Consider the following 6,767-nt stretch of genomic DNA (forward strand, 5'->3'; position numbering starts at 1 on the left):
ATGCACACGGACATCAGCGAAGCTCTGGTCTATCCTCCGGAAAGGAAATGTGTCCCTGGACTCTCCTGATGCTGCCTAGGGTCACATTCAAGGCCGGTAGCCACAGCCCCGCTCTGCCCTTGTTCACACTGTCCTCAGGCTCGTCTTCGTCCTGCACAGGCCCTTCCCTCAGCAGGCACAGTTTGTCAGAATGGCAGTGTGATGGTTAAGGGTAGGCCTTGGGACCCAGCTATTTGGTTCAACATTATCCTAGATGTTTCTATGAAGTTTTTTTTTTTTTTTAGATGAGATTAGCACTTAAATCAATAAACTTTGAGTAAAGCAGATTACCCTTCACAATGTGGTGGGCCTCATCTTCTCAGTTGAAGGCCTTAATAAAATGACCGACCTCCTTCATAGGAAACGATGGGTTCCTGCCTTCAGATTCAATCTGCAACATCAACTTTTCGCTGGGTCTTCAGCCTGCCTGCCTACCCTGCAGATTTTGGACTTTCCAGACTTGACAATTGCATGAGCCAATTCCATAGAATCTCTAGATGTCAACCACTCTGATTCTCTCTCTCTCTCTCTCGCTCTCCTCTCTCTCTCTCTCCCTCCCTTTTACTCTCTCTAAAAATCAATGGAAAAAAAATATCCTCGGGTGAGGATTAACAAAAAAGAAAAAAAAATCTGGTTATCCATTCAGCTACACAAGAAATTTCCTGCTACAAGGCAATGTATTAATTCCTATTGGGTACATGAGTGCCAAGCACTGGGGGTACAAAGAGCAACATGGCACATGTGCAACCAGCTAGGCTCTGGGCTGGTTCAGATAGAAAGAAAAAGGTAACTGTCTTGCCTTCCTTTGCTCTTAATCCAGGGGGGCAGGATTTACTGTGATGTGGGCAATTGAGGGACAGACGGAGTGTTCCACAGGCCCGCACGGAAGGAGGTGAGAGCACAGGTCATTGGTTTAGAGCTCTGGCTGAGTACTCAGACCTGGGTCCCTGTCCCGCCCCCACCACTGGCTAGTGCAGAGCCACATCTGTTAGACACAGATAGCAGCAGCAGCTGGTGGTGAGGATGAGGCAGGGCATTGCCATAGATTGAGCTCTACTCTGAGCCAGATGTGGTGCAAAGGCACCATGATTATTATTGGAAGCTTGCATCAGTAGGGGCTTAGAGGGTGTTAGTGGGAAGTGGCATTACCTTTTGAGAATCTGATTGATGCGCTGGGGAGTGAGTTCCCAGGGCCCCCGAGCCAGCTGGTGGCAGAGCTGGCTCCAGCTCCCAGGCCTCTGGTCTCTTTCTGCCTCGACTGGGCACTTGCCCCATTTTCCCAGCTGGGCTGTTTCTTGTTGTTGTTCTGACATGGAAATGTGGCTGCAGAGGGGCTGGATGTAGCACAGAGGCTCATGGAGGACCTTCACCAAACCCTTCCCACAGGTACATGGTGCCTGGACCTCCACTGGGCAGAAAAACAGCTTAAAACAGACGCTCCCACCCCCTTTTACCTCTCACCCCCTCTGACAGAGTCATTTTGGAAAGTGACACGAGGCTAATGGAATCACCTGATTTCCCCAGTAATAGATCACCTCCAAGTGCAATAATTAAATGTTTTACAACGAACAGTTTCCTCCTGCGTGACCTTCCTCCTCCCTTCCCCTGTCCCGGCTCCTGCTCTGCCCTGAGCTGGCCTGGCCTTTCTGGTGAGTCACTCTTCATTTCCGGGCTTTGGGATTCTAACCAGGTAATGGTAAAATTGCAGGAGGACTCTATAGGATTGTGGGAAAGAAAAGAAAGTGTAACGAGAGAAACAACCAGGTCAGGGTTTGAATCCTGGCTCTGCCACTTCTCTGCCATGTGACAGAAAAGTCACTTAATTTCCATTTGCTTTGGTGTCTTCAGCCGCAGATGGGGATAATACCGCCACCCAGCTTGCACGGTGCTTATGCGGCTTAGAGCGGTGCCTGCCAAGTCCCTGGCACATTAGGCCTTGAGCAAAGGGGAAATGCTGCAATTAAAAAAATGAATATTGTGAGGCTAATTCTTTATAACATCCTCTGCCCTGAACCCTTGGAAGGAGAGAGAGAGAGAGAGAGAGAGAGAGAGAGAGAGAGAGAGAGAAGAAGAAGAAAAAGGTAGGAGAGGAGGAGGAGGAGGGACAGAGACTGAAAGGAAGTAGATGGAGGAGGAAAAGGGTGAGACTATGGCAGGGCTGGAGGGAGTGAACATTTGTCAATGGTGCTCAAACCCTTATATAATCACACACTCCACAGCCAAGGGACGCACAGTTGCCAATCTTTCTGGCCAGATGTCTGAGGTTTTAGAGAAGGGCCAGCTGGAATTTGGAGGCTGTTTCGGTGCCACAGCAGCTCAGGAGCTGGGTGCCGTCTGTGTGTTAGCAGAAGATTTGGAAGCAACGGTGCACTTCCCCTGTGATGCATGATTAAAGTACAGCCGACTGTGGCTTGCACAGCTGTTGGGTATTTTCAAGGCCAATGTCTCCCTAAGACCAAGAAAATACATGGGCTAATCCACTGCCAGGTCTGGCCTTGGGGTCAGTTAGAGGCAGGAGGTAAGAGTCAGCCCTGCTGCCCTTTGGTCCTGGAGCATGGGGACAGGTGTCTGGTGGTCTTTTCAATGTCAGCATCGCTGGGAAGGAACGCCTTGCAAACATCCCATGGTCTTATGGTTTCCTTCCTTGTCAGCCTGCAAGGCATCATGGGTGTCCAGCTCCAGCACTGGGCTCAGCTCAGCTGGGATCCAAAATGAACAAGGCAATTGCCTGACACCTCATGTGGTGCTTGCAAGTCCAGAGGGTCAGCAAGAGCGTTTGCATAGGTTCAAAGCAGGGCAGAGGCCCGGGGAAAGTGCTGTCCTAGGTTAGGGGACCATGAAGAGGCGTCTACCCTAATTGGGAAATGAGGAATGCTTCCGGAACAGGGGCCAAAAGGCATTCCTTGAATCAAAGCTTTTAAAAATGTTAGTTTTGTCCGGCCAGTGTATCAGGAGGTCACACTTCGATTCCTGGTCAGGGCACATGCCTGGGTTGTGGACTCGATTCCCACTAGGGGGCGTGCAGGAGGCAGCTGGTTAATGATTCTCCTCATTGATGTTTCTCTTTCTCTTCCTCTCTAAAATCAATAAAAATATATTTAAAAAATTTTTTAATGTTAATTTCGAGGGGAACCAAGAGGAGCTGCAAATTGGCTTTTGTGCGTGGCTAAGAGATACTAGTTTCTCTGTCATTGGAAAATTAAATGAGAGAATGCCCGTGCAGCAGCTAGTGCATGCTTCACCCATTGTAAGTGCTTCAGGGTGGGCAGCTGCTCTTCTGTTCTCAGTGGTTATTCAGTCAGTGGGTGTGGCAGCGGGAGTCCTGTCCTGAGCCCAAGGCTCCCCTTCAGTCCTTTCTCCCACGCGACTTCTAGAGAACCTTACCCCCTCCTGCAAGAATTTTGTGCAAGAATTGCCGAGCCACTCGAAGAGCTGGGGGGAAGGGCGGGTTGCCATGGCTCCTCCTTCTCATGGAAACCCTGATTTTTCCTGCCACCTTCAGGGGTGCTAAACCATGAACCCTTGAGCCCCTGGGGCCAAGAGCCATTTTGGGGTGCTCATGCTGCCTGCTTTCGGCCAGAAAAAATAAGGCGTCTTGCGGGCACTGTCCCAGTTCATTTGGGAATGAGTTTCAGTCTGTTTCAAAAGTCCAGCTTCCCGTGAAGGAATGCAGCTGGCGACGTGGGGGGTAATCTAATAACCGCAAGCCCTGAGGGTGAGCGCTGCATTGGCCTGGCCCTTGCTCGCCCAGGTGACCTGTGGGATTAACTGGGTGGGAAGGCGGTGTTACTTCCTTACCAAGCCCTCTGCAACGTGGCTCAAGTGTGTAACCTGAGAGGCTCCTGTGGCTGGCGCTGAGCTGGCAAATATAATTTAGCCTGATCATTACGATTTAGAACTGAAAAGACCTCCAGAGAGAATGCAGCCCCGTCTCCTTTATAAGCCAGGGGACCGCCACTTAGAGAGCCCTGCCTGTGAGTTTTTCTCTTTATCATGCAAGTGCCTAATTTAAGCTTTGAATGCCTGGGGAATCCAATTCAAAGATGGCCATCTCCAATAAACACATTGCCCACCCACCTAGATAAAAACCAACCCCCAATAAATACATCGTCCTGAGCATAAAAGCCAGGCCGACCTCACCCCTCTTCCCATCCTCAGCTCCTTTGTTTTGGAGATCTTTGGTTGATTTATTTTTTTAAATATTTTTTATTTATTATTATTATTTTATGGAGAGAGAGAGAAACATCGATGAGAGAGAAACTGATCTGTCGGTCACTGTCCCTCCTTTTGCTTCCTAGGCTTTAAAAGCCAGCTCTTCAGTTTGAAATTCATCAACTAGGAGTGAACTTGTGTAACCCTAGGCTCTCACCCTTAATCCCAATAACAGCAGAACCCATCCCCCTGCCCCGCCCCCACCCTCATTGTGACCTCCCTGTATTTGCTCTGTACCTTTTAGGACTTGTGAGTAATAACCCTTGTCTTTCAAAGGTTCCTAATGGTTGTTGCTGAGGGTGTCCTGCAATCATAAGCTGGTCCTGCCACAACTCTGGTTCTGAAAGGGAGACCCAGGCCCAGGTAGAGTGGCCCAGACATTTCTATCCCATAGCATCACTATCTATGGGCCGAGACGGGCACAAAACAGAGAGGTGCCTTTGGCTCTCTGCAGCTGACCAGCGTCTGTTCTTTCCACTGGGACAGGTTAAACCAAGCTTAAACCAGTCGCCTGCAACATGCAACCTGCGCCCCCTTGGAAGGAAAGAATTCCGCAGTTCTGTGTCCCATAAGAAACAAATATTTGTTGAGAGAGTGGATTTCCCTTTGCTTCTTCGGTGTGAACTCTCGTCTTCAGAAAGCCCAGTGGAAATGCAAATACGTTTTCTGGGAGAGGCAGCCTGTTAAGCTATTAAATCCACAACACAGTGTATTGAATCAGTCCTGGTTACCTACCTGGGTCCTGAGGGGCCCTGCAGGTCATTTTTGGGGACAGGACACAGAGCTCAGGACAGGACTACAGGGTGGGGTTGTTTTCAGTGCAGGGCCTGCCAGGGAGTCCCAGACGCTGGAGGGAGAGTGGCCTAGTTCCACAGTTTGCCAACCCTGTTGGTAGGGTTTTGGACACTGAAGAGAAGGAATTACAAATTGTGTCCCTTTAAGATCTTTCCAAATGCAGGTCCCCAGAGAGGAACTGAAGTTGGCCAGCTTGGGACGGTTCCCTCATTGTCAGGTTGCCAGCTATTATACTGAAACAATTAAGGAGAAATTGAGAATCCTTGCAATCACCATATCACACAAATGTATTCCATATACATAGTATAAAGTTTCTGAAAACTGTGACAAAATTTACACAGTTTAAAATTCACAGTTCTAACCACCTTTAAGTGTGGAATTCAGTGGTATTATGTACGTTCTCATTGTGCAATCATCATCACTATCAGCTCCAGCATTTTTCATCATCCCCCAAAATAAATTCTGTATCCATTCAACAATCACTCCCCCTTCTCCCTCCCCTTAGCCCCTGGTAACCAGCATTCTAATTTCCGTCTGTATGAATTTGCCTGTTCTAGTTACCTCATGTAAGTAGAATCATACAACATTTGTCCTTGAATGCCTGGCTTATTTCACTTAGTGTAATCTATTCAAGGTTCATCCACGTTGTAGCATTATAACAGAATTTCCTTCCTTTTTAAAAAAGATTGAGTAATATTCTATGGTATGTATATACCACATATTATTTATCCATTCATCTTTTGATAGACATTTGGGTTGTTTTCACCTTTTGGCTATGGCGTGTAATGCTGCTATGAACATTGGTGTACAAATATCTGTTTCTGCTTTTTTTTGTTGTTAACCTTCACCCAAGGATATTTTTTCCATTGATTTTTTTTAAGAGAGAGAGTAGAAGGGAGGAAGGGAGGAGGGAAGAGAGAGAGAAAGAGAGAGAAACATTCATGTGAGAGAGACACATGGATTGGTTGGCTCCTGCACTCACTTCCACTGGGGCCAGGAATGGAACCTGCAACCCTGGTATGTGCCCTTGACCAGGAATCAAACCTGAGACCCTTCGGTTCAAGGGCTGATGCTCTAACCATGAAGAAACACTGTCCAGGGCTCTGTTTCTGCTTTTAATTCTTTTGGATATATATGTAGCAGTGGAATTGCTGGGTTATATGGTATTTCCATTCAACTTTTTGAGAGGCTGCCATACTGTTTTTTTTACAATGGTTGTACCATTTAAAAGTCCCATTAGCAATGCACAGGATTTCAATTTCTCCATATCCCCATCCACACTAATTTTTCCATATTTTTGTTGATATTTTTCCTAATGGGTACATCCATATATTTTTTAAGTTGCTTTTTCCTTGGTCACAAATGTCAACAAGAGCAAGAGCCAACCTAACTTTTCATTTTTAAAAATAGTAACTGTATGACGCCAACAAATAAGCAACACGCTATGAAGGTGCAGCACTGACAAAGCCCAGCGAAGCCAGCATACACTTAGTAATGTGCATGGGCATAAAACTGGGCACAAATGATTCCCATGAACAAGAGAACTTTGTCAAATTTTATATGACCCAAATAAACTGAGTTTTTCTCTTAATTTGTCTCTAGTATCATGTCCAACATCTATCTATCTATCTATCTATCTATCTATCTATCTATCTATCTATAGATCTCTCTCTCTCTCTCTCTCTCTCTCTCTCTCTCTCTCTCTCTCTATATATATATAT

The 6,767-nt window shown here is 46.9% G+C and overlaps 1 long non-coding RNA gene across 3 annotated transcripts in view; it reads left to right on the forward strand.

Moving 5' to 3' along the window:
• The window catches only part of LOC107181648, a 214,415-nt gene that overhangs the window by 14,652 nt on the left and 192,996 nt on the right, over window positions 1–6,767 (forward strand). Inside the window, exon 1 of one of the 3 annotated variants that reach the window (XR_001512322.1) lies at window positions 1,567–1,688. The exons of the other annotated variants lie outside the window; for them this stretch is intronic. This is a non-coding gene — a long non-coding RNA (uncharacterized LOC107181648). Of the gene's footprint in view, window positions 1–1,566; window positions 1,689–6,767 lie in introns of those variants that run through there. 3 annotated transcript variants of the gene reach the window in all.

This window comes from Myotis davidii, unplaced genomic scaffold (genome assembly GCF_000327345.1).
Source record: "Myotis davidii unplaced genomic scaffold, ASM32734v1 scaffold107, whole genome shotgun sequence".
Lineage (NCBI taxonomy): Eukaryota > Metazoa > Chordata > Mammalia > Chiroptera > Vespertilionidae > Myotis > Myotis davidii.